Genomic DNA, 27,345 nt, shown 5'->3' with positions numbered 1-27,345 from the left:
CCTATAACCACTTTCAAGTCTGGTCTGACCCTTGCATTGAGAATAGTGCAAATTGACAAAGTCATACAGACACTGGTGTTTTCTACCTCAGAAGGTTTTTGTGATGAGATCGGATAAGATAGCCCACATGAAAGTGTGATATCACATGTCTGTAAAAGACATTCTTTCTTCATGAGTGTTATGGACTGAATGTTTGTGTCCACTCAAAATTAATATATTGAAACCCTAATCCCAATGTGATAATATTTGGATGAGGGGCAGTGGGGAGGTAATTAGGTCATGAGGGTAGAGCCCTCATGATGAGATTAGTGCCCTTATAAGAAGAGCTTGCTTCCTCTCTCTTTAGGCCATGTGAGGATACAATGAGAAGACGGCCATCTGCAAACCAGGAAGAGAGCCCCCACCAGACATCAGATATGCCAGCACCTTCATCTTGGACGTCAGCCTCCAGAACTGTAAGAAAAAAAATTCTGTCGTTTAAGCCACCCAGTCTAGGTTTTTTTGTTATAGCAACCAAAAGTGACTAAGATGTGGAGCCACTCCACAACTCAATATCATTTAAACAGGAAAGTGTTATCTCACATGAAGCTACTTAAAATTCTGTGAAATTGAACAAGACACACTCCTAATCTCCACTTGAGTCAAATTCTATCAAACTAGTCAAGACAGCTGCTGCATAGTGCCTGAAAGGAGATGTCCATTCTTCAGGCAAAATTTAACATCACTAGGGCAACATGTTATTGGCCTGCAGCAAAAATTGCAATGTGTCAGCTGATGTCCATGCTCAGAGGGATATGAATATTAATATATGGCAGATAGGACAACTGGAAAGAAGATATGGCAGAGGGTGGAAAAGGCTCTAGACTCATTATTAAGAACTTCGAAGTTTCCCAGACCTAGCTTTAAATCCTGGTTCTGTCACCTGTCAGCTCTTTGACCTTGGGAAGGACACTCAACATCTTTGCCCTAATTCTAAAATGTGAATAATTATGCAAAATTCTCAATTAATTATATAAAATAATTCATATAAATGACTGTTATGGGTTGAATTGTGTTCCCCCAAAATTCATATGTTGAATTCCTAACCCCCAACACCTCTAATTGTGTCTGTATTTGTAAAGTCTTTAAGGACGTAATTAAGTTAAAATGAGGTTGTTAGGGTGGGCCCTAATCCAATCTGATTTGTGTGCTTATAAGAAGAGATTAGGACACAGACACATTCAAAGGAAAGCCCACCTGAAGACAAAGGGAGAAGATGGCCATCAAAAAGCCAAGGAGAGAAGCCTCAGAGGAAACCAACCCTGCCAACATCTTGATCTAGGGCTTCTAGCCTCCAGAATTGTGAGAAAATACATTTCTGTTGTTTAAGCCAGCCAGGCTGTGGAACTTAGTTGTGGCAGTCCTAGGAAACTATACCTTAAGCACAGTAACTTGCACACAGTAGGCTTCTAACACAAGTCAGTTATTTTCATTAATTATTAATGTTTATAATCTAACATGAAAAAATAATTTTAAAAATATTATTTATATGATAAATAGCTAGATAAGGTTTCTTGCTTAAAATGCTCTGGATAAAATTCTTCTCAAATTAACCAGTTAAAGGAGTAACACATGCATTTACATTGAATATTTGGTTCAAAATATTGCCATGGCGATGGAACATATTTTACTGAACCTTTTTTTTTTTTTAAATAAAAACTTGGGAAGGTCTCCAAAGCCAAGAACCCCAGCCAGGTATGAAGGTAAAAGCAGTGCCAAGCTCTTCCTGTCAGAAGAAGCCAGTGCTGCTCTGTCAACAACAGTGATGGATAGAGTAGCCAGGTCAGTACATTGAGTGAAGAAGCTATAATGGATAGGTCCAAAGGCATGTCAAAGAAAAACATTGCCTCAGAAAAAACAATTCAGAAGAGGCAGTCCTTGCTAAGACACAGCTTCTACCACACCCTTGGCTAAACGGAGGTTCTTCCAGCCTAGTTCCCCACGAGAAATTAGAGCTCAGTCAACACTGCAGCTCCAGGTCTCATCACTATGACCCATGGCCAGTTTGTGCCTGACCAAGGTCCCTGTCATGTAGTTTAAGATGTGCATTTTGGCATTTTGAAGGCACCCACGGTGCACCAGGAACCATGAAATACACTCCTGAATCTCAGAAAGAAACAAAATAGTGCTAAACCAAATATAGTAGGAAGCAGAACTGAGAGTCACATCCAGATCTCTTTGTTTGTCTGCATTCATTATTACATACATATATGTCATTGAATTATAGTTGATTTACAATGTTGTATTAGTTTCAGGTGTACAGCCATCCAGGTCTTCTAATTCCAAATTCTGCTCCCTTTTGTGGCAGGCTACTACAATAGTGTGAGGATGATGAGACATATAAAATATATATCTGGAATGTGTAAGCTTGAGGGAAATAAAAATAAATTCGGTATAAAAGCTTCCTTCTTAGAGAAGTAGCAGGGAAGAGTGAAAGATTTTTATTTGTTCCTTTTTCTTACAGTTAAGTGAATATAAAAATTACCCTTCCCTTTCCCACAAGATTGTTACCAGGTTTAAATGAGAAAACAAAGCATGCAAAAGTACACCACTTTATTTTAGGAAATATTGGAATTGAATGTAATGACTGGACTTTGGAGTCTTATGATCCTGGCTGGGCATCTGAGCCGTACAACCTAAATCTGTAGTTATGGGCAAGTTTCTTAGGGTCTCTAGACCTCTGTTTCCTCATCTGTAAAATGAGAGTCATAGCAGCTTTTTTGCAGGGTTTTATGAGGACTAAATGAAAGAATTGATGTAAAATGTCTGGTATATAGATCATGCTCCATCATTTTACTGTCCTGTCTCCTCTGTATAATTATTTGGGATTGCATTTCCGGACTTCATCTTCCTACAAAATATGTCTCCGCAAATATTTGTTTTGTGTTTTACTTTTGTCCTTCCCTATCTAGTCTAGAGGTTGCTCAGAAATACCATACAGATTACTAGTATTCTTTGGAGTGAATATTGGAAAATATTAACAGCCACTTTATGGATTCAGAATTGACCCCAAGAGGTGTTCCAGTATTTTGTTGTGTTATTTGGCTTCATATTTTCCCCACTGTATTTCACTGCCTACCGTGTTGGCAAGTGATATGGAATAAGGAAAAAATAAATCTGGGGCCAAAGCATATACTGGAATTCATCACTCATTTTAGGTAGCCTGAGGCTGCATCTATAATGTGCCAAAACAACCAATCTATTCAGAAAGAAAATCTCGCAAGCTGCTCATTTGCCATCAGGTCTCTAACAATTAACCTGATTCAATGAAGACATGGCCTTCATTTTTTAAATAATCTTCCTTTTATCTGTGTCTGGATTTTGTATGGTGATGACAAACTCCGTTGAGTCATAATAAGGAGAGATTTGACGGGAAATTTTATTTCCATTATCTACGTTTTTTAACTGACTGGCTTAAGAGAACCCAGTAATTTCACTTTCGTGTGTTTATTAAGGATGTAATATGTAGCCACAGTCTAATCATTTCCGACATGAATTTAGCTACGTTATAGTAAATCAGGGAAATGAAGCATGCTTCATAAATTTCATTACTATTAAAATAAAGGTCACATTCAAAGAAGGGGGGGCATGAGATGGAAATAAATGCCTGGTTTTAAATGTTTAGGGATTAAAATTTTAAACTGCACAGCTCAATTCTGTTAATATTGAAATGCATAATTTGAAACACTGGCGGATTCAATAAAGAGGATTCAGATGAAGGAGTCAAAGTTTTAAGATTTCCTTTAACTGACTGTGAATATAAATCTCTTGGGAAGTTCTTTAATAATGCAGATTCCTGGCCCCCATTCTGAAGATTTGGATTCAGTAATCTGGGGTAAGGGCATTGATAAAAGCCCCCAAGGGTTTCTGAAGATCACAGTTATAAATTAATTTGCTGTGTACTCATCTGACTTGCTCCCTGGTCTCCACTCTGGTTTCCACCAATATCTTGGGACCTTAGACTCTTCCTGTCTCAAAATCTTGTAATTACCCTAGTTGTAGGGATTAAAAGGGTCTCATATTTGTAGCTCCTATTACTAAATATCAAATAACCTGTGTGCCTGATGTCGAATACAAATAAATTCAGACTTGTATAAAGAGGAACTTTATTCAAAAATACTACCACAAGAGGTCTGGATCTGCTTTTCAGAATATGTACCATAATGGAATGATTAACCATGAGAGAAGATTGCCTGAATAGGAGCAAAACTGTGAGGAAGGACTCAAGTTAGGAGGTTTGTTTTCAAGGAATTAGGGACAAGATATTTTGAGGAACTAAATATCAGGGCAGTGACAGCAAGAATGTGTAGCAGAGACAGAATTCAGGAAAGGAGTTAGTAGAGAAAATAAATGGGTTTTGATAAATTACTGGTTTTAGGAAATTAGAAGGAGAATCATCTCAATTTAATACCTAGCTCAAACAACTAGCCTCTCAATGGTAACTCTTACCAAGGCAAGGGAAAGATAAATTTGGGGTACTGAAATGAGTTAGATTTTGAAATGTAAGAATGTAAGAGGGTCCTGTGAACTCTAGGAGAAAAATGCCTGGTAGGCAATTTAATACAGAGGAATGAAGATATGAATTGGGTTCTCAGAAATAAAACTGAAGATTATCAGTATCGGAAGAAGGTATGGGCATTGAATTCCATGGCTTCTAATACAGCAGCCACTAACCACGTGTGGCTATGGAGCAGCTGAAACATACCTAGTAGAGCTGAGAAGCAGAATTTTGCATTTTATTTAATTAAATTAATTTATATTTCATTTGTCACACATGGCCAGTGGCTGCCATATTGAACAAAACAGAACATTTCCATTATCAAAGAAAGTGTGACTGGACAGCACTGGATTAGATCTCCTGAGGGCAACAAATAGGGAAAAGGGCTAGCAATTTAACCCCTAGGAATCCAACCATTTAAATTAAATTAGGATCTTAACTATTAGCAATAAAACCATGTTTGTTTCTTAGCCCTAATAACTCTATCAGTTACCTTATTTTCCCATGTCCTGGTCTGAGTCTTCACAATCTAACCAATATCCTATTTTCTCCAAGGTGGAGACCCTACATTGCTCTGGCCAGTCTTCTTTGTGAATATTGTCCTCCTCTACCCATGACTCAGCATAGCATCCCAACAACTCCATCCAGTCTCTCTAGCACCGACCATCTGCTAACCTTGAACTTCGCCAGTTAATTACTCATTGGCTATACTTGCCTGCCTCAGACCCTTACACCCAACCTAACACTGCTCTTTGCTCCCCATCACATCGGTCTCTGGATGCTCTTTTCTTGTTGCATAACTTCACTCCTTCATCTGACTTACTGTTTACTAAGAGAATAGCATAGTCTTCCGAATTCTCATTGTGCCAAAAGGAAACTCCCAGAGCATAATACGTTGCAATAAAAAGAGGAGTAGCCTGAGAATCTGGAGCCTGGAGCTCCATTGCAGCTGTCTTATTTTCTCCATGGCCTTGTACCAGAATGTCAGCCATTAAGGAGAGAAGAGCACCTGACATGACTCAGCCAGTTGGGGGACTTCACAAACTTCTTCTACAAATAAATTCCTCCATCTCACCTACAGTGGAGCTTTAGGACAACCAGCCATCTTAGCCTGTGATCAACTGGTTGCATTATTATCATGTTAACTTTAGTTTAAATATTTCCAAAAATATTTGAGATGGGGTTAAGAAAAAAATGTGGACTTTGGAATGAGACAGGTGATCTAGCCTAACTTTTTTCATCTGTAGATGGGATCTATATCTATTTGTAGGGTTGTCACAAATACAGAAAAAATTAGTTTAAAAGATCTGGTATATTAATCGTGACAGCTGGCTGTAACTGACAGAAGCACAGTTCCAACAAGCTTACACAAAAGAGGATTTATTATAAGGAAACATGTGAATCTCCAAGATGAGCTGAACAACCAAGCTTCCAAAAAATAGGAGACAGAGCAAACTGGAGACCACGTGACTAGAGTCACTATTCACTCTCCACTTTCACTATTTTCACAATGCTTTTTTAGGTATGTTGACTCCATGTCTCTTACCACAGCTGGCTTTTCCTTGTAGCAAGGTGTATATGGTCACAGGGAGCGCCCAGTCTTACATCATCATGATGTCATCGTACCAATGGAAATGTCTCCTCTGTTGCAGCCCTCATGTCAATAACTCTAGGAAAGATTTTTCATTGACCTATTTTCAATCAGATGTAGTCATGCTGGACAAGGAGGTGAGACAGGGCAGATCATTTTCAAAATATATTTTAAAGAAGCAATTCACAGAAGAAGTAGATGCCACTCAAGAAATTAGTTAGTGTTCACTCACCTAGAATATATTGTTGGTGCTCAACAGTTAGTGTCAAAATGTATGCAATGTTTTGAGGACTTCATGATCTTATTAAATTATTAAGACCCTGATTAGTGGTCCTTGCTCTGATGTCAGTACATTTATCATACCTAAGCCGATTAAATATCAACAGATATCTTTATTAATAAAGGGCTATCAATACTCTATTATTTTAAAAAATGTTGGAATTTTGGGATGGAAACAGGCTGAGCTTGCCCCTGTTCCCCACTGAAATTCTAACCAATAAGAAGAGATAAGAATCACTATCAATTGATTTTTGAATTGAGTTCAAAAGGTAGAGTTCAAGGTCTCATGTTTATTAATGGTTTAACAAGAATTTAATCACTGCCAAATGCAGAGATTCTGTTAAACTTTATCAGAGGACAAGCCTGTAACATGAAAACAAAAAGGTATTTTCACTCCTAGCTCTGAAGCTTCTGGGTGCATTGTGCAGGACTTACATAGCTTCTACATGGGTGAAATATTACCAAACTGCAGAGACTCTGGATGTTCTGACAGAGGGCTGATCAGTGTAACAGACAGAGAAAAAAGACTGTAAGGCCAAGCAGGAAGCCAAGAAAGTGTGGACATATACTAAGTCCAAGTTCAGGGTGGTATGAGAGAGAGATCAGGAAGCAGAAGCATGGCCTTTCCACACTATCTCTATTCTCTATTGAAGTGCATTCCAATGCAACCCAGGCTACTTACTCCTCCAGAGAGAAGCAATATGCCTCCCACAGCCTTCCCTGTAAGGCAGATGGATTGCCAAAATTTCCTTCTTCTGCATTATGATGTAGAGATACAGGAGAGGAGAAAGGTTTCCCCTAAATGTATTTTTGACATTGACTTTTATCTTAAATGATTGAAGAACTCCTAACCCCACCTCTCCATTAACTTCTTTTCAACTAGTTCAGGATATTCTCATTGGTGTCTTTCCCTCCAAAGCAGTCTACCTGAATTACTTCAAGGAACCCTTGTATCAGATGCAAAATGTTGAGAAACACTATTCCACCTGGTCTCATCCTCCAAAACAATCTGGTTCCCATCACAATGCAAGCCAATGTTAAGTTTGCACTTAACATGCAAACTATGGCATAAGCCAGTGTGCCCCAAATATCATCCAGTAAAGTGCACATCCTTCCTTCAGTTTACTTGTTTTACTTATTACATTGTCAAAGAATCAGTTTTGCCTTTTGCTCCTAAAGCTTATCTAAATTTGCAGCAGTCTTCCACCACAGAGTGAAAAGACAGCACTAGGACATGTTTTGGAAAAAGGTTCTAACTGCATCTTGAGAACAGCAGTCAGGGCTCATGTAACTATCATTCACTTTCAGTTTTTAACAAGGTAGTTTTGCCTCCCTGGTAACTGGGTTCTGCATTCAAAAATTGCCATCCCAATTTAGTCTGAAGTTGAAACCAAGATTCTAAAGAGATGATTCTAAATGCATGTGTTAGTTCATTCAGACTACTATAACAAAATACCATAGATTGGGTGGTTTATAAAAAACATAAATTTAGTTCTGACAGCTTTGGAGGCTGGGAAGTCCAAGATTAAGATTTGGGCAGACTAGGTGTCTTGGTGAGAACCTACTTCCTGGTTTATAGTCTTTTCTTGTGTCTTCACATGGCAGAAGGAGGGAGGGATCCCTCTGTGGTCTCTCTTATAAAGATGTTAATATTCCATCCATGAGGGCTCTGCCCTCGTGAACTATCACCTCCCAAGGGCCCCACCTCTGAATACTACCATCTTGGGGGTAGGATGCTAACATATGAATTGGAGGGGGCTGGGAGGACGCAAACATTTAGTCGTTAGCAATGCATTTCTTTGAATTCTGCATATATATATATATATATATATATATATATATATATATATATATGAATATATATTTTCCCCAAGTCGTTGAATTAATTGTATATATCTGAAGAATTTTATTTTTTAATGCTTAGAAGATTTGCATTTTCAAATGAATTAATAGTATGTTATGCTTTTGATATTCATTAGGTACAATGTTTATTCTGTAAAACAGCAACGTAAGTAAATATAAGAAACACCAAGAGGTTTACAATGAATTCTCTAGAGGCAATTGTGAAGTACACTGTACATTTTTCCACAGTATTAAGTGAAATACTGTCTATAAAAAGAATTTTTTAACTTGAAAAGTGAATCAAATTGTGGTGCAGAGTTGGTTCAAAACATGAATTATTACATTTTTAAGATTTTTCCAAGTGTTTTTAAATTGAATTTTACATTTTTATTTCAATTACAAATGCAACAGATGCTCAAAGGCAAGAATTTAAAAAACATAAAAAGATACAATAAAGACAAGAATCCCACATGACTATGACTGAGCAATCCCACTACTGGGCATATACCCAGAGAAAACCATAATTCCAAAAGACACATGCACCCCATTGTTCATTGCAGCACTATTTACAATAGCCAGGTCATGGAAGAAACCTAAATGCCCATCAACAGATGAATGGATAAAGAAGATGTGTTACATATATACAATGGAATATTACTCAGCCCAAAAAGGAATGAAATTGGGTTATTTGTAGAGATGTGGATGGATCTAGAAGACTGTCATACAGAGTGAAGTAAATCAGAAAGAGAAAAACAAATATCGTATATTAACGCATATATGTGGAACCTAGGAAAATGGTACAGGTGAACTGGTTTGCAGGGCAGAAATAGAGACACAAATGTAGAGAACAAACGTATGGACACCAAGGGGGGAAAGTGGCAGGGGGTGGTGGTGGTGGGATGAATTGGGAGATTGGGGTTGACATGTATACACTAATATGTATAAAATAGATAACTAATAATAACCTGCTGTATAAAAAAATAAATTAAATAAAATTCAAAAAAAATCCCACATGATTATTTTCCCCCCATACCACCAGGAAATAACCACAGCAACATTAAAAATTATATTTTTCTGGGTTTTATAGAATCTATATTTTCTCATGCCTTTGCTCATTTGTCCTTCTTGTAATAATTTCAAAAGTACACAGCCTGTTTTTACCTCTGCTAGTGTATGAGCTTAGCTCTAAAACGTCCTTCAGTCTTTATTTGTCTGATATCAAGTCCAGAAAGAAATGATCTCAGTACCTAATCTAGTCATTGTTAATATAATGTGGAGTTAAGAGCTGAAAATAATTTTGACTTCATTAATTTCATTTTAAATTATGAATTAAAAAATTATTTTAGAAACTATATAATAAATCTATGTTTTAATATATTTATTTTAATCTTATTTTTATATTACATTGCTATAATTTGCATTTACATTTAGGATCCAATCAATAAACATTTCAATATATAACATCAGTTCCTTTAAACTATTTTTGATTTTGTAATTTTGACTATTTTTCATGATTTCCTACCAGAAATAAATCCATAAATTTATAGTCAATTGATCCTTGACAAAAGGGCCAACAATACACAATGGGGAAAGGAGAGTAACTTCAATAAATGGTACTGATAAAACTGGCTTTCCACATGCAAAAGAATGAAATTGGAACCTTATTTCATCCCACATACAAAAAACAAATGAAAATAGACTAAAGACTTAAATCCAAGACCTGGAACCATAAAACTATTAGAAGAAGACATAGAGAAAAAGTTCCTTGACATTGATCTGTGCAATGATTTTTTTGATATGACCCCAAAAGCACATGCAACAAAAACAAAAATAGAAAAATGGAATTGCACCAAAATAAAAAGCTTCTTCACTTCAAAGGAAATATTCAGCAGAGTGAAAAAACAACCAACGGAATGAGAGAGTTTTTGCAAACGAAACATCTGATATGGGGTTAATATCCACAATATAGAAGGAACACAAACAACTCAACAAGAAAACAAATAACCTGATTTAAAATGGGAAAAGGATGTGATTAGACATTTCTCAAAAGAAGACATACAAATGGCCAACAGGTACATGGAAAGATGTTCAAGAAAATGCAAATCAAAACCATAATGAGATATCACCTCACAACTGCTCAAATGGTTGTATCAAAAAAAAAAAAAAAAGATAATTGTTAGAGAGGAGGTGGAGAAAGGAAACCCTTGTGCTCTGTTGGTGGGAATGTAAATTGGCACAGCCATTATGGAAAACAGTATGGAAGCTTCTTAGAAAATTAAAACTAGAACTACCGTATGATTCAACAACTCACTTCTGTGTACACATTCAAAGGAAATGAAATCATTATCTCTAAGACGTACCTGCTATCTGCACTCTCACGTTCATTACAGTATTATTCACAATAGCCAAGATATGGAAACAGCCAAATGTCCATTGACAGATGAATGGATAAAGAAGATATGATATATATTATTCGCCTGTGAGGAAGAAGGAAATCCTGCCCTTTGTGACAGCATAGATGAAACTGGAGGACATTTTGCTAAGTAAAATAAGCCAGAGAAAGCCAAATACTGTGTGGCTTCACTTATATGTGAAATCTATATAAAAACAAAAAGTTGAACTCATAAAAACTGAGAGTAGAACAGTGGTTACCAGGGGTTAGGGTTAGAGTGGGGTAAATAGAGAGAAGTTGGTCTGGTCAAGGGTTACAAAGTTGTAGCTACACAAGATGAATAAGTTTACAAATTTAATGTACAAACATGATGACTATAGTTAGTAATACTGTACTATATATCCAAAAGTTGCTAAGAAAGTACATCTTAAAAGTTCTCATCACAAGAAAAAAAATTGTAGCTATGTGTGGTGATGGATGTCAACAAGATTTACGATGATGATCATTTTGCAATATATACAAATATTGAATCATTATATTGTACACTTGACATTAATATAATGTTATATGTCAATTCCATTTCAATAAAAACAGTGTGATATTGGCACATAAATTGAAAAATGTATCAATGTTACATTACAGGAAACCCAGAAATAGACCCACATGTATGAATCATTTTGGTTTCTGGAAAAAGTGCTAAAGCAATCAAATGGGTAAAAGAAAAACATTCTAGCAAATAGTACTGGAATACCTAGATATTTATATGGAAAAAAAAAGAATGTCCCTTGTGAAAAATCAGTGAAAGTATAGCAACATTTATTCATTTTATTGAAGATAAATCATATATCTAAAGACAAAAACACTCTAAGCAAATATATTAAACACTAGTTAATAATATTCATTCTGAAGTATTTAGGGGAGTAGTACACAAATGTTTGCCATTTACATTGCTATGCATCAAAAATAAGAAAGATTGATGTTTGAATGGGGAGATAAACGCATAGAAATGTGCTAAACAAATATAGTAAAATTCTGGTGCCAGAATCAAGATGACATTTTGTGTTCACAGTAGTTTGATCAATTTTTTTATGTTAAAAATTTTTATAACAAAATGTTGAAAAAAAGTCCAACAAGTTTTTTTCAGTGTTTGCTTATTTATTTTCTGATATTCAGCAAAGGCTTTGATCAATAAATGCAAGCACTCTGTGCACAGAAAAGTTTTCTTCACTTATACCTTAATGCTTACTCTCCTCCATTCGTTCTGGTCATGTCTTTGATTATGTGTAGATTGCACCTTGATTATTGTCTTCTGCATTTATCACTTTCTTAGTCATGAGTTTCATCTTCTTATCCATTTTCCTCTAGGCAACTTTATTATCCAAAAATGATTATTTTGTTTTCTGCATTATCAGTTTTTATCCTTGCTGTTCCCAATGCCAATTCAAATTTAACTACTCAGTATTTATGTTCAAGCTTTCTTTGCTTACTCAGCTCTCTTTTCTACTCAGCTTGCTTATGGGCCACCTTTCTTTTTAATGCAGTGTGTTCTTTCTCTTACATTTTTCAAAGTTTCTTTCAGAGTTAATATTCTCTTGCTCTTCATTCAGAGCACAAATCAGATGCTTTTAAACGTTTCGTTTCTTTCATGTACAGAGTCTTCTTTAAATTGTACTTCTCCTGCATCATGAGTACAATAACACCTTCCTTTTGTCATTCAATATGTGTTTTGAGATCACTGTTGGAATATTTTGAGGAATTACACAAATATTAATGAGAGTTACAACCAGAGCCAGTATGTGCCAATAACCAAGAAGTACCAAAGCTAGTACAATGGCCAGCATAAGCCTTGCTACATGCAAAATAATCTCCTCTCTGACACTGATTAGTCTGCAGACACAGCATTTGCACCTGGAATATCTCATCTCCTAAGTAGCTGCTTTCCCTGGAGGTTTCTTGGGGAAATCTCACTGGCCCTCCAAACCTAGTCTATCTAAATCTGCAGAATCCTCCACCACAGAATGAAGAGACAGCATTACAACATTCCTTAGAACATTCATTTAGAATATGCAAAGATTCTAACTGCATCTGCAAACAGCAGTCTGAGCTCATGGAACTATTGCTTACTTTGGGTTTTTTTAAAAAAAAGTATAATTTATCTGCTAACTATAGTCCTGGTCTGCATGTAGAATGAGAGGTGTCAAAGAGCAGTTAGTGTGGGAGATAAAATAACATTAGTTGCCTCAGATAGCATAGCATGGGTTACATATGAATATATAAGTTTGGAAGTTGAGGAGGTTCAATCAAGCACCAATGGCCATCTGCAGTCTCCATATTCTTATATGTTAAAAATAGTTGAATTCCCATGTTCAATACCTGGTTTGTTTTCAGTACATCACTCTGTACAACATCGATGATAACTTCCAGAAAACAATTGAAACAAAAATAATAGAGTCAGCCTGTGTGTTGGTAGGGAGGGGTACTTCCCTCAAGGGATTATTAGTACTAGTGAGAAAAAAATTGAGACTAGTTTATATGGTGTAATGAAGAAATATGTTTTAATTAATCTGAGCGCTAAGTGCAGCTGAATAGCAATTCATTTATATAGGTAAATGTAAAGGATAAACTAAATAATATTGCAAAATTCCAAGTAGAAATAATGTCACCAAGCTAGGGTTTTGCTACTAGACACACATAGAAGCCAGTGCTATGGCACTTGCTTTTGAGAAAAGAAACAGCTTTATTTTGAGGTTGACCAGCAAGGAGATAGGAGGCTAGGTTCTCAAATATGTCTCCCTGATCCTGGGTTCAAGTGAAATTTAAGGGTTTGGAAGAATAAGCTGATTGGCTAGTCTCAAATCAGTCCATATATGGTAATCAACTTCTGGAAGCCAGATTTTCCTTATTGAAGGACTTCCTTGCTTTGTAAAGGGCTCCAGTAACAACATTTCTATTCTTTGAGTTCTATAGACTGAAGATTCTTGGTTCTGGGGTCACTCTGGAGACATGGCTTCCTGTATTGCACATGTGCAGTGCTGTCTCTGTAAAATAACTCCATGTTTGATTAATCAACAACCTGTTTTAAGTAAGAAGCAAAACCAGTATAAGCTGGTAAGTGTCTTATGTGTTGTTTCAATAATGTCCCAGAGAAGCATGTATTAAAATATCACATTCCGCTCTCATGAAACATTGGAATAAAGTTGTATCATTTCAGCCAATGAGTGGACCTTTCTATCTAGAGGCCCATGGTCAAGTTGGCAGGCCTGATCTCAAAATACTGGATTCTGAGCTGGATTGGATCTCCCCATGTGACCTTTATCCTGGTAGAGTCCAGTATTGTCCCCACATTGGTACCTAGAAAGGAATATTCATCTCAAGTGAATATCAAGATATTCAATGATCCATGGAATCCGTGCTTTTCCCTAAATGATATTAACATCCTAGAGGTTGGGGAACCTCTTATCTTATCCCAGAAAAAGATAGTGCTATAATCCTGATGTCAGTAGCTGTCTTAGACATGGGAGGAGGAAGCTGCCTTAGACATGGGAGGAGGAAGCTGCCTTCAGAATTAAGATTTGAGGGAACACAGGAAGAACTTCCTACCTGAATCTCTTTCACCTGTTCAGTACCATGGTGTTTGAATTTCCACCATCATGTTACAGGCTGGGGTCAGGCACCTCCTGGGCATATTTCTCTTTGGTCAAAAACAATCACAACCAAAGGAATCAACTTCCTTTGTGCCTGGCATCATGATTTATTTATCACACATTAGTTGAAGATAGGATAGATATGGAAAGTTGGGATCACAAAAGGGGAGAGGGGTGAGTGTGGAGAATGAAGACAAAGGCAGGAAAAATGAAGTTTTAGGAAACAGAGGTGATATTAGTGATGGTCCTGTAATTCGCAAGCTCTGGTTTCGGCTTTTTCACCAACAGAGTAACCTTGTTCAAGGTCACTTTCTCTGTTTTTTTTTTTTTTTTTTCTTTTTTCGTACATGGAATGAGACTAATAATAACCACCCTGCTCACCTCTAAAGACGCTGCATAAGCAGCCCCATAGGAACCTTCCAAATGTAACATTTTATGGTGACCAGAATAGCTCTAGTCAAGGTGCAGTTCTCACTCCCTTGAGCTTCTTCCAGTACAAGAATAGACGTGAGAAGAAATAGAAAATACAAAGCATAAAATTTGAAATACTAAAGCAGCTTAGATCAATAAGAACATATTGACCAACCACCACGCCCCCTCCTAGTATGTTGTGGAAATCAAGAGAAGAGAAGAAGGTGAAATTTCTGCCCACGAAAAGCACTATACACTTTATTGCATTTGTAGCTAACATTTATCAAGGACTAACCCATGACGGAAACTATGCTAAATACTTTACCTCCTGCAATCCTCACAGCTGCCTTAAGGATAGTGATAATATCTCCAAACATAATCAACTGTATAAAGAAATTTTATTAGTGGTTCCCAAATTTTGGTGTGGATAAAATCACTTAAAGAACCGTCAAAAAAGTATATAAGTCGTACTCCCAAGATCCTGATTCAACATATCTTCAGTAGAGCTTGGGAATTCGCATTTGTAGCAAAGTCTCCAGGTAATCTGAAGCAGGTGGATTATGGACCACTAACACAGAAGCACTTCCATATATTATTAAATATGAGATACCAGGGGACATAGAGACCTTGGAGGCCAGTATCCCCCAGTAAAAAAAAAAAAAAAAAATCTGACTGCCAGCACCACTTGAAACACTTGTTAATAATATAGGACCCTGGACTTATCCCTTGGAGGTTTTGATGCAATAATCTGAGGACAAACTCAAAATCTGTATTTTTTTTTTACAAGTAATTGTTGTCCCAAGTGATTCTTATGGTCAGGCAATTTTGTAGTAGCTTAAGTGAATTGTCTGTGGTTACCTAGTAACATCCCATCAGAAGGAGAATGGAAGCCCAGTTCCCCAGGTTCCCAGGCCAGAGGTCTTTCAATGCACTTTCTCCTTGAAAAAAATATTGGTGGAATCAGCCTAGGTTATTGTACTGCCCCAATTTGGAAAAGGGTAAAGGGTATGTGGAGCTTCTTTCTGCAGCTATTTCAGGTGTCCTCAGCTCATTCTCAGAGCTGTGGTCAGGGTACACTGTTTAAAACACATCACAAAGCACTTCCAGCCTGGAAACTGTAGAACAGAATGGCTGCGTGTCAAGCCTCATGAGGGGTAAAAACAAATCTGTGGAAACTGTTGTCACAGTCACCAAAACTGCTTAGCCAGCTGCAGGAAGCAAACAAATCCACTGAAACATTAACTCAGGCAGAAGGTTCCAGCTCATTTAAAGCAGGCTCATTTTTTTTTTTTTTTTTTTCCCATTACAGCTCACCAGCATCTACCTGGGCTTTGTTTGCAGGGTTCTGGCAGTGTCATGACAGAGCTGGGGAAGGCTGATGGATTTATGACACACTGCCTTGATGACACATTTACCAAGCCTGGCTTGCAGGATTCCAGGGGCAGGAGGCTGGGAGCTCGAAAAGGAGAGACCTGCTGGAAACTGAGCCGGCTGGGAAAAATGATAGGTAGAAGGCCACTGATGAGAGAAGTCTCTGCTGACATTCATGTTCAGGCAGTAGCACCTCTGAGGGGCAGGGATTTCAGAGATCCTGACTCTCTGGGGGTCAGGGAAGTGGGTAACCTTCTCACTCTGGTGCTTCCTGCCTGTATAGCTATGAGGTAGTCACTTGACTCCTCTAAGCCTCAGTTTCCACATTAGAATAAATAGGCTTAAGTCCTTTTCAACTCACAGGATCATTGGGACATGTCACCTGGTAAAACTATAAGGATATATTGTTAAATGTTCTAGTATTAGAAAAATTCTTCATACATTCCGGAAGTTAATACTAGACTATTGTTGAGAAATAATTTCCTTACTTCTGTTTTTTTTTGTTGTTGTTGCTGCTGTTGTTGTTTTCATCTGAAGCATGGGAAACCACATAGTGTGAACTAGGAAAGGGATTTTATTTTTTGACTGATTTATATTTCTTTTCAGAGAGACTGGCGAGGAAGAGGGCAAATATAAATTATTAAGCAAATACTATGCTTAGAGTTTTATGTAATTTTTCACATTCAGTGTTCACAAAACACTTGCAAGTTGAAGACTATCATTTCCACTTTACTGATGAAGAAAATGAGACTCAGAAATGTTAAAGACTTTGTCTAAAAATTACACAGCTTATTAGAAGAGCCAGGATTTGAGCAGTACCTGGCACATAGCAGGTGTTCATCAAATATATATACCTTTAATTAAAAAAGGAATAAATGTCCTTAAAATCAGAATTTTTTCTTACTACCGTGCACATTTACAAAATAGCCCTTAATTTTATCTATTAGTGCTCTTTATTCATTCACCAAGATCCCCTTTAATAACTTCTATACCCAAGTCTTTGTTGGAAATATAAAGGTAAATCAGATAAAATGTCTTTCCTTGAGAGTTTGATAGTTAATAGAAGAAAGTGGACAATTACAGAAGTTACTATGACACAAGTCTGAATGCGTTGAGCAAATGGATTATTCTAGAAGGGAGAGAGAAAAAGAATCTTGGGTAGACACATTTCAGCTGAGTCTGCAGGGATGTTTAGAACTTGGCTGTGCAGGGATGGGAAGAGGACCACTGGGCGGGAGGAATAATCTGAACATGGGCTGCATTTAATGCAAGTTCAGGGGACAGGGTAAAGGATCAGTGGGTAGTTTAAAATTTGGTGAGGTGAATAGGATAAACTCACAGGGTTCTGCATCCATTTGGTGGCCACAGCCTCTGTACAGCACCCTTAAAAGCCCTCACCTTAGAGAGGCCCGCAGTAAGCTTACAACAGGTATCCTCTGTAGCTAAGTTTTAAGGGGGAGGGCAAAATGAACTTTCAAAGTGTTCACTCTTTAAGAGCATTCGTAGGTGGCCAGGGTACCATTTTGTAATCTCAAGACATTCAGCAAAACATCTGGCTTCCCCTTCCAGTTGGAGTTCTCAAGATGTCTGTGCTGTATTCTTACATGCCAATAATCAGTGAGAGCTGAATCATTAGAAAGTTGCAATATAAAGACACAAGGATAAAAGTTTAGTATGTTGCTACAAGTTTTATTTGGCTTGTCACCCTCATTTTATTATAAGAGGTGTATAGGAAAGGTGAAAATGCAATAATGCCAGTGATACACTTGGAGAAGCCAAAATTAAAATTCACCTCTGGAAAAATATTCATTCCTGCTTTAGATTTGTGCAAACATTAATGACAAGACTATCACATTACACATGAATATGATTAGCATAACTCTGCCTAATGAATTAATTTCTTCTGTGAAACTAAAGGTAAAAATGTTTTTCTTCCCACTTAATCCTCTCTAATAGATGCAGATTTGTTAATAGAAGTTATTTTTTTCTACATTATGATGCATTCTCACCTTATGCATAGATGAGTGAATAGCAAATATACTTAACTGCAGTCTGTGCAAATATGAACCTTCCATTTTCAGAACCAGAAAGAGCAAAAATTATTTTTTTCAGTTTATTCTCAGGAAATTTATGGTCATGTTAGGATGACTGGTTTCTCTGAGATGCTTGATCCAAAGAAATCATTTCTTTCTTATGCCTTCATGGGTCTAAAAAGATGGACAAAATTTTACTTTGCTCTTAAAAGTGCAAAATAGTACAAATATTTTGGAAAGCAGTCAGTCAGCATGCATCAAGGAGTGTTAATATGTTTAATCTTTTGACCCAGGAATTTCATCTCTGGAATGTGTCTTAAGGACATAATCCTAAATTTAGAAATCATACTCTGTAGAATCAGTACCATGTTATTTATAATAATAAAAAAAATTAGAAAACACTAAGATGTTCTATAAAAAAGGAGTAGCTAAATAAACCAAGGGTGTTTGCTTTTAATGGAAGAGTGTACAGATATTTTAAGATGACATTTATAAACACTATAAAATTTGTAAAACGTGGAAATTCTCATGGTATGATAATTATGACAGTGAGGACAGCTAATATTTATTGATTACTATGTATAAGTCCAGTGCTTTACGTGCAATATTGAATCCTCACACGATCCCAATGAGACAAGCACTATTATTATTGTGCCACTTATCGCATCATAAAATTAAGCCTATAGAGTTTGAGTTATCTGTCTATGGTCACACAGCTAATTAGTTTTGAAACTGGAGTCTGTGCCATGCCAAGTCCCCAAGACCACTCTTAGGTCAACAATTTGCTAGTGGGACTCACAGAGTTCTGAATAGCTGTTATGATCATAGTTATAGTTTACTACGGCAAAAAGATAGAGATTAAAGTCATCAAAGCTACCATGTGTAAAACAGGTATCTAGTGGGAACCTGCTGTATAGTGCAGGGAGCTCAGCTCAGTGCTCTGCGGTGACCAAGATGGGTGGGAAGGAAGGGGGAGGGAGGTCAGAGAGGGAGGGGATATATGTATACATATAGCTGATTCACTTCTTTGCACAGCAGAAACTAACACATTATTGTAAAGCAACTATATCCCAATTTAAAAAAAAAAGGCAAATAGAGCAGAGTTCAGGAGAGTCCAGGTATAATCAGTCTTCCAGTTGTCCTCTCCCAGTAGCGTAATACAGACAGCGTTTAATTCTCCCTGCAACCATGTGTGCCACGTATAGAGTACTGACAACCAAGGAGGCTCACCTGAGCCCTGGTGTCCAGGGTTTCTGTTGTGGTCAGTCATGCAGGCATGGACCCCCATTTGATCTTAGTGTCTCAGTCTCTAATTCCTCCAGATATGAAACTGATACAGCGTGGCCCTAGGCCCCCATTATAAATAACATTGTTAGCATAAACTATCTGGAGTAGCTCAAGGCTCCAGGAATAAGAAGACACTCTTATCAGGCAGGATTTTCCAAGGGTTTAGAAGTTATCTTCAAGAAGCCTGTTAAAGGCCAATCTTCTCTTTGGAATGTGCAGAGTTTGAACATCCCAGATGCTGAGTTAACACTTCACTGTACAAATACCAATTAGACAGAATCCAGAGCCTGAATGCTTAGCCATTATGAATTTTGCTTAGCAATAATCCACAGTCTTTTGCTGAGTACCTTCTGTGGGCCAAGATCTGAACCATAACTAAGGGTTATGAAGTTGAAAAATAAATGGTCCCTGCCTATGGTAAGTGGACTGTCCAGCACACACACTTTGAAAATTCTGTGCAAATGTGAGTATATGTACACAGTGAGGTAGGAGGGCAACACTGAAGGGTGAAAGAATAAGAATTCCCTTTGAAGTGGAGAGTTGAAACAAGAATTAAATTGTCGGTGAGAGTCAGAAAAGTTTCTCTGGAGGCTTGTGGGGGATGTAGAGGCGTGATAGATTTCAGGAGTGAAAAGTGATTGGGGTATTTATTTCTGACAACTGCATGTGAATCTACTATTATCTCAAAATAAAAAAATTTAATTTAAAAAAGTGGTTGGTGGGCTTCCCTGGTGGAGCAGTGCTTAAGAATCCGACTGCCAATGCACGGGACACAGGTTCGAGCCCTTGTCTGGCAAGATCCCACATGCTGCAGAGCAAATAAGCCCATGCACCACAACTACTGAGCCTGTGCGCTAGAGCCCCAGGTCACAACTACTGAAACCCGCGTGCCTAGAGCCTGTGCTCTGCAACAAAAGAAGCTACCGTAATGAGAAGCCCGCGCACCGCAACGAAGAGTAGCCCCCGCTCGCCACAACTAGAGAAAGCCCGTGCACAGCAACGAAGACCCAACACAGCCAAAAATAAATAAAATAAAATAAATAAAAAATTTTTAAAAAGCTTTAAAAAATAAATAAATAAAAAAGTGGTCGGTGTTGCCTGGAGCAAAGAGTGAGAAAAGAGGCTAAAGGTAAAACTAAAACAAGATGTGCAGACAGAGATGGGTGATTAAGGGGGCTTTGTGTTTTTAAGAAATTTAATGCTTATCCTAAATTAAGACACTGGGAGCAACTGAACAATTTAAAGCCCTGGAGAAAGATGGTCAGATTTTTACTTCATTAAAACAAGTCTAGCAGCAGAGTGGGCCTTAGGCTGGCAAAGTCTTGATGGAAGGTAGGCAGACCAGGTAGGTGGTGACTAAAAAAATTCCCACAGGGCAAAAAATGAATGTCTACACTAAAACAGTGTTTGTCACAGTAGAAAAAAGGACATGATGGAGAGCGATAGCAAGGGGATAAAACTTAGTGAAAGACTGCATATGGAAGACTTACTCCTTGGCCTTTGTCTTGGGGCCAAGTATGATGATGTCATTTTTCAACTAAATACACAATGTAGAAAGGGAGCCATTTGGGGCTGTGATTGAGACAATGCTATATATTCAGCAAATCTATTTACTTTTTCTGCCAGTCCACTAGGAAGATTGCATTGTAGACCTACATGGTTGAGTTCTAGCCAGTGAAACGTGGGTATATATGAAATATGGGCACTTCCAGTCCCAGCCCTTAAAGTCTCCCATATGAACCTCCATGTTCCTTCCTCTGTCTGCCAATTGGGGCCTCCAGGGTGATTTTGGAGCCACAGAATAGAAGTAGCCTGGGCTTGTGAGACACTGCTGAAAGAAAAAACACCATGCACTCATTACACCAACATGTGGGTAAGGAATGGTCCTCTGCAATGTTAAACCAGTGAGATCTGTTGTTGCTTCTCACAGAAGTTAGCCTACCCTGACTAAATCAGAAATTGGTACCTCGAAGTAAGGCGTTGCTATAAAAACAAAACCAAACAAACAACAGAAACTAAACAAAACAACGTAAACTTAACTTGGGTGTCATTTCCTTAGTTGATTGGTAGGTGATAAGGAAGCAGTTGATTGGGTGACAGAGTGGTCACTGGATGGCTAGAGATCCAGGCTATTCAGTAGCAAATCACTTGGTCAAATTGTTGCGATAACTGGGACAGCAGATCATGCTCCCTGTGAGCTGAAAAAGAGACTGTAAACAGATTTTACTAGTATGTATTAATTGGTATGGGGTGCATTTGGCAAGGATTAAATAAAAGGAAAAAATACCTCAGGAAAGAATTGGCTGGTTGGAAAGAAGAAAATAATCAGAATGCCAAAGTCCAGAAATTCAGAGTTGTTCAGGTTGGAAAAACTAACTATTCCTAGGTTCCAAAGGTAAAAGATGTAATTTTCAAAAGCTTTGTGTGAAAGACCTAGTACATCTTCTCATTTGAATAAAAGGACTCAGCCTTATGGCAAAGGCCAGAATAAGGATGTAGCCTTCACAGATATTGTTTCAGAATACCTCAAGGTAGGCGTTACCCTCCACTAGAGAAAGAAGGAGGCCTCACAGCGAAGAAGCAAAGAAATAAATCAGACTTGAGAATCACGGCTTAGGAAAGAACTTTGGGGATGGTAACGGACGCATGAGACTGACTAACAAGAAATAAATCAGAAGCTTGCACAATTTGTGAGGAAAGTGTTTTTCCAAAGAAAACATGAAACTGGAATAAAAATAATAATAGAAGGGGAAGAAAGACTTTGTTCAAGACTCAGAATAACTGTACAATCACCAATCTTTCATGAGCAGGAATGAAGCTGAAGATACAGTACAGGAAGGAAATACTCTCCTTACCCTTTCAGTTGTGGCCAACAGAGATTATACATGTGAAGGAATCCCCTAAAAGGTGGTATCTTAGAGTATAATGGGCAGGAAATCTCCTACCTGAGGGCAGAATGGAAGCCCAAGTCGGAACTTCTCCCCTCCCTCAAGGTAGAAAACTTTCAAAATTTATATTCAGCAAGAATTGGACATGAATTACTATGATCCAGGAGCTCCTTTTCCCTGCCCTAATGGAATTATTATTGCAATTGTACTACATCGGTACTATCTAGTCTGATGAAGAGGACTATACATTAGCCATAGATCTGGGCTTTGAAATTGTTGCAATTTCTAAATGAGGCTCTGAGTCATCTCCCTTAGGAAGAAGATAAATTTGGCCCGAAGTGTGGAAGAAAGGGCCAAGTCCCTGAAAACTCCCAAGTGATCTTCATGCTCCTTTCCTTTCTGCAACCAACATGGATTAAGTGGGAACTGGAAAACTTGAAGCCACCTGTGAAAGATAGCAGAGCCATAGAATTCAAAGAGCCTGGGTCCCTGAATGCCTGCATGGAGAACTGGCCCACTCATAACCACATTGCCCAGGGTGAGCAATTAACTTTCCAGCATTTGTATGTTATAGCAACTAGCAGGATTTATTCTGACTAATATAAGGGGAAAGGATATGAATTCAGTTTTGAACGTGAGTTAGAGGTGCCTATAAAACATTGAGACTGAGATATTAATAAGGCAATTATATATATTTGGGAGTGTGTTTACCATCTAGGAAAGATGTCTAAGGGACTACTAACTCATTACTACTTTCTCCATTGAGAGATGAAGTCTAATCCCTTCGGATTTGGATGGGACATAGTAACTTGATTGATAAATTAATGTGGCCTGTGAGCTAAGTCATAAAAAGTGTTGCAGCTTCTGTCTGGGCTCTTGCAACACTGGCTCCAAGAGCTCTGAGTGGTCATATAACATGACTAAATACCCTGAGACTATCATGCTGAAGCAGCCACAGGTAGGTGCTCTGATTGACAGTCTCAGCTGAACCTTCTAGCCATCTCCACTAAAGTGCCAGACATATGCCAGTCTTCTTATATCCTCCAGACCAGTCCATCACCAGCTGAATACTAACCACTGTCAAGGAAGCAGTGGGATGTGAGTTAACTGGCCCTCTGGGGAAAAAATAAAAAAGATTTTAGTGTTTCCTGGTTTCTGTGATGTAAATATCTACACCATGGCTGGTTCCAAGATATTAAAGGTTTAGCCATAGAGTTTACAAAATTCCTGAATATTTAGCAATTGGCTCTAGTGAACCGATGCAAGCCAGCCCTGGCACATCATAGAAGAATCCTTAGCTGAGCCTTGTTTGAATTCCTGAGCCACAACATCATAAGATATAATAAAATGTTTGCTGTTTTAAGGCACTAAGTTTTGAGTCATTTTTATATAGTGATAGATAACTGAAATAAAAGGTATGACAGTACATTGAATGAGACTACCCTATCGTCCCCAAGTCAGGGATTGGGAGCCAACTCTGAGGACAAAGATGTGTAAAGTGCTTACAGATTCTAAGAACAGCTGTGAACATTTGAGGGAGAATCGTTCTTCAAGGCAGTGAAAAGCCAGCTTCTCAGTCAGCATCCAGCTCCTTGTATCCCCATAAATATAAGAAGATGACCAAGGGGAGAAAAAGGGTCAGGGAAAGTTTTGTGAGTGTGGTGTTCCCTCCACGGTGCTAGATCCAACCTCTACCCTAATCCTAACGGTCCAAAGATCAAGTGAACCCTAATATCTATGTCGTTAGTTGGGTTTTTGCTTTTAGGTAACAGGCTTGTTGATCTGCTCTGCCCCTACCTCTGCACGTAGAAAGAGAATTGGGGTGAGATAAGAAAATTATATCATCTATTTACTTTGTCATTTGAAGAGTACTTGTAACTTTAGAGAGAACCATCATGAGAGAGCAGAATAGGCAGAAAACCTGCAGCAGTGCCTTAAGGAGAGAGTGAAAGTTTCACTATGGAGATCAATTCTTTTGGGGAAGGAGTAGTAGGATGGATCTAAGCTTAGACCTGAGCTTACTGGTTTGGGGACACTCAGGATGCAGGAAGAAAGCAATGTCACTCAAAGTGGTAAGTAAAGCCTTTCAAAGGGACTATCTACAAGGTTGCTGTTGGGGTTAAGGAAACCAGCACAGGATTAGGAAGTACTGAAAGACAAGCCACAGTAAGGAAAGGAAGAACTATCGCCAGAACGTGACAAAAGTATAATCAAGGAGCTGTGGCCTTAAGTGGAGGAATGCAGCCACTGTTGAGAATAAGGAGGAGGGGGATCTGAGGAAGTCACTGTGGAGGTCCTCAAGGATATTCAGAGAGTATTTCTGGCTCTCTGCCTTCCAAACAAATAGTGGGACCCCTCTTCCCGGCCCCCTTGTTGTTGACTGGGACCCTGCCATTATTTCCAGCTAAAGGGTTATAAATGGACACAGGACTGAATGCTGGTCCCAGGGCTCAGTGATCTCTTTCCTTCTGCATAGAGACCAGGCACCTCCCAGATCACAGTTTATTTATCAGCCTGGGTCCTGGAGCAAGGGTGCTCAGAGCACAGTCCTGAGCTCTCCCTTAATGGGCATGATGCATGAGAAAGAATAAGGCTTTGTGGCTTTAAGCCACTGAGACTCTTTGACCATAATGTAACCTAGCCTGTCATGACTGATAGAGAAATATTTAAATGAGACTTGAAGAATGAGAATGAGCCATGCGATGGATTTTATTAACTTAATTGTGGTAAGGGGGAAAGCATTTTTCCTGAGAACTGCACTGAAATTGTATCTGATAAACTGTTTAAAAAAAGTCCCCCCAAGTAGGACCTTAGAGTTGGAACATTTATGTTCCTGTTACCTTTCGTCACTCACTGACTGACCTCAGGCATAAGGTATAACCTCTTAGTTTTTAACTACAACAACTGTGAAGTGAAAGAGATTTAGTTAATGAAGCTGAGAATGTGTGCTATTAGGGGCTTGACTTTGAACCCAAATGCACCTGGGGTCAAGTCCCAGATGTGCTGCTTGCTATTTTTTTGATGATTGGAAAGTCTCAAAGCTTCGGCTTCCTTATCTGAAACCCAGGATGCTATTTGGATTTTTGTAAGGATTATATGAAATGGTATATGTACTGTAGCCTGATGTCTTGACTTAACATGCACTCAATAATTATTAGCTCCTATTATAATTACTTTCATCAACATTATCATCATCACCATCAATACTACCTTACAGCTCTGAAAATCTATGACTCATTTCACTCAGTAATTGTTATGGATAATTGTTGATTTAAAGTAATTGTTTTGATTTAAGGCACAAGGACCGTAGGTATATGCATTGTGAGACGGGAAATCTGAAGCTTGGGTTTCAGGTTTTTACCACTCTTTGTAACTGTAAGATTAAATACAAGAAGCCCTTCATTTATAAATTTGCTAGTTATGGTCTTTTTACTCATGAACTTTGTTGACCTTAAAACAAACAGTTATTTTACCAGCAATATGAGTTTATTCAGGAGTAGCAGAGAATTGAAATTCAGGACAAGCATTTTATAGCAAAAACTACAGGTAAGTCTGGAAAAACAAGGGAGAGGAACTTTTGTTCATAGAGGAAAAGGGGAAGTTGGGAGAGGTGTTATAAACAAAGAGTCCATTGGTGGAAGCTGGGAGTTCGAAGTGTAGTGACTTTTCATTGGTTGAGTTGTGACAGTCTCTCATTGGCTCGGCTGTTGCCAGGCAAGAAGGAAATCTGTCCTTTCTCTTGCTGAGGTAGTAAAGTAGTAACTTTTTTCCTGTCAGAGATGTCAGATACATCTCTTCCTGTTTGAGGTCTGCAGACAGCAGTAAGTGGTTGGACTTCCATGTTACAAGAACATCAGGGTGACAAAAGTCTGACAGTAAGGGGGTATTTTTTTTTTTTTTTTTTGCAGAAGCAGAATGGACTTCATCCACATGTATCACAATCTTTATAGATTCTGTTGCTTCTGTCTTCGTGTGATAGTAAGCTAGGGCATTCCCTTGATACTCACATTCAGTCTGTTTAATGAAAGCCTCAATTTTGAAGACAGCAATTTCAGAAGGTAAGAGATTAGTAGTAAGAAGGTCATTTTTTAGTTGCCCATTTACTAGTTGCCCATTGTCAAAGATCAAATGAGAATTCACTACAATGGAATTGACAAAGAAATTTTTTTTTTTTCTGTAACACACAACATTCTAACTAGAATTACAAGTGATAACATTATACTGGGATGTATCAGATTTTTAGGAATTTTATACAATTTCTAAAACAACTTATATTAATAACATTCACCTATACAATATAACCTAAGAAGTTTTATCGTCACTTATTTGGCAACACTTCCCATGTAATTTAGTCCAAAGAAGCCTAATTAGTATAACAGCTCTCTTTTTATAAGGCAAGAGAACACATCTTTTGAAATGTTGCAGGGGCCCTCTATAAGATTTCAAAGTTAATTCAAGGTCAAAAAGAATTTATGTAGAATTTGGGGAGTTTGTCAAAAATATCAAAAGATTTCAAAACACTTGACTAAATACAATCACAGATTTATTATAACACAAGATTTAATTACCTCTCTGACCAAAGTGTTAATAAAAGATATCGAAGACAAATACAGAAGGTTACATAGTTGTTAGCAATACTTAGTTCTTACTATTGAAAAAAATTCAGTTTTCTTAAAATAATCAAAGACCTGATTGATACAACATTAAAACAGGAAATTATTTTTCTAAAGCACAGAATCTTTGCTTTCTAGGCAAATTACTTAAAAAGAAAAACCCTTACAATTTCTTATCAGGAACAGACCAACGGTCCAATAAAACTTTGTTCTTCTAGCAAGTGAAGGAAAGTTGAGTTTTAGTTTTACATAAGTACACCATTTATGTTAAAGCTTAATTCTTAAAAACATTTATAATAACAATTCAGTTTTCGCCAGCTTGATTAATTCTCTTTCCCTCTTTCTCTCTTTCTTTCTGTATATATTGTTTGTCCTTCATTTCCTTCCTTCTCATTCTGAAATAATCAGAAGTTCTAGTTTAGACAAAGTTACTCTCATTTCCCTTAAGGAAAAGGCA

Source organism: Balaenoptera borealis, assembly GCF_965194805.1.
Source record: "Balaenoptera borealis genome assembly, chromosome: 4".
In the NCBI taxonomy this organism is placed as follows: domain Eukaryota; kingdom Metazoa; phylum Chordata; class Mammalia; order Artiodactyla; family Balaenopteridae; genus Balaenoptera; species Balaenoptera borealis.
This window is presented reverse-complemented; position numbering follows the sequence as displayed.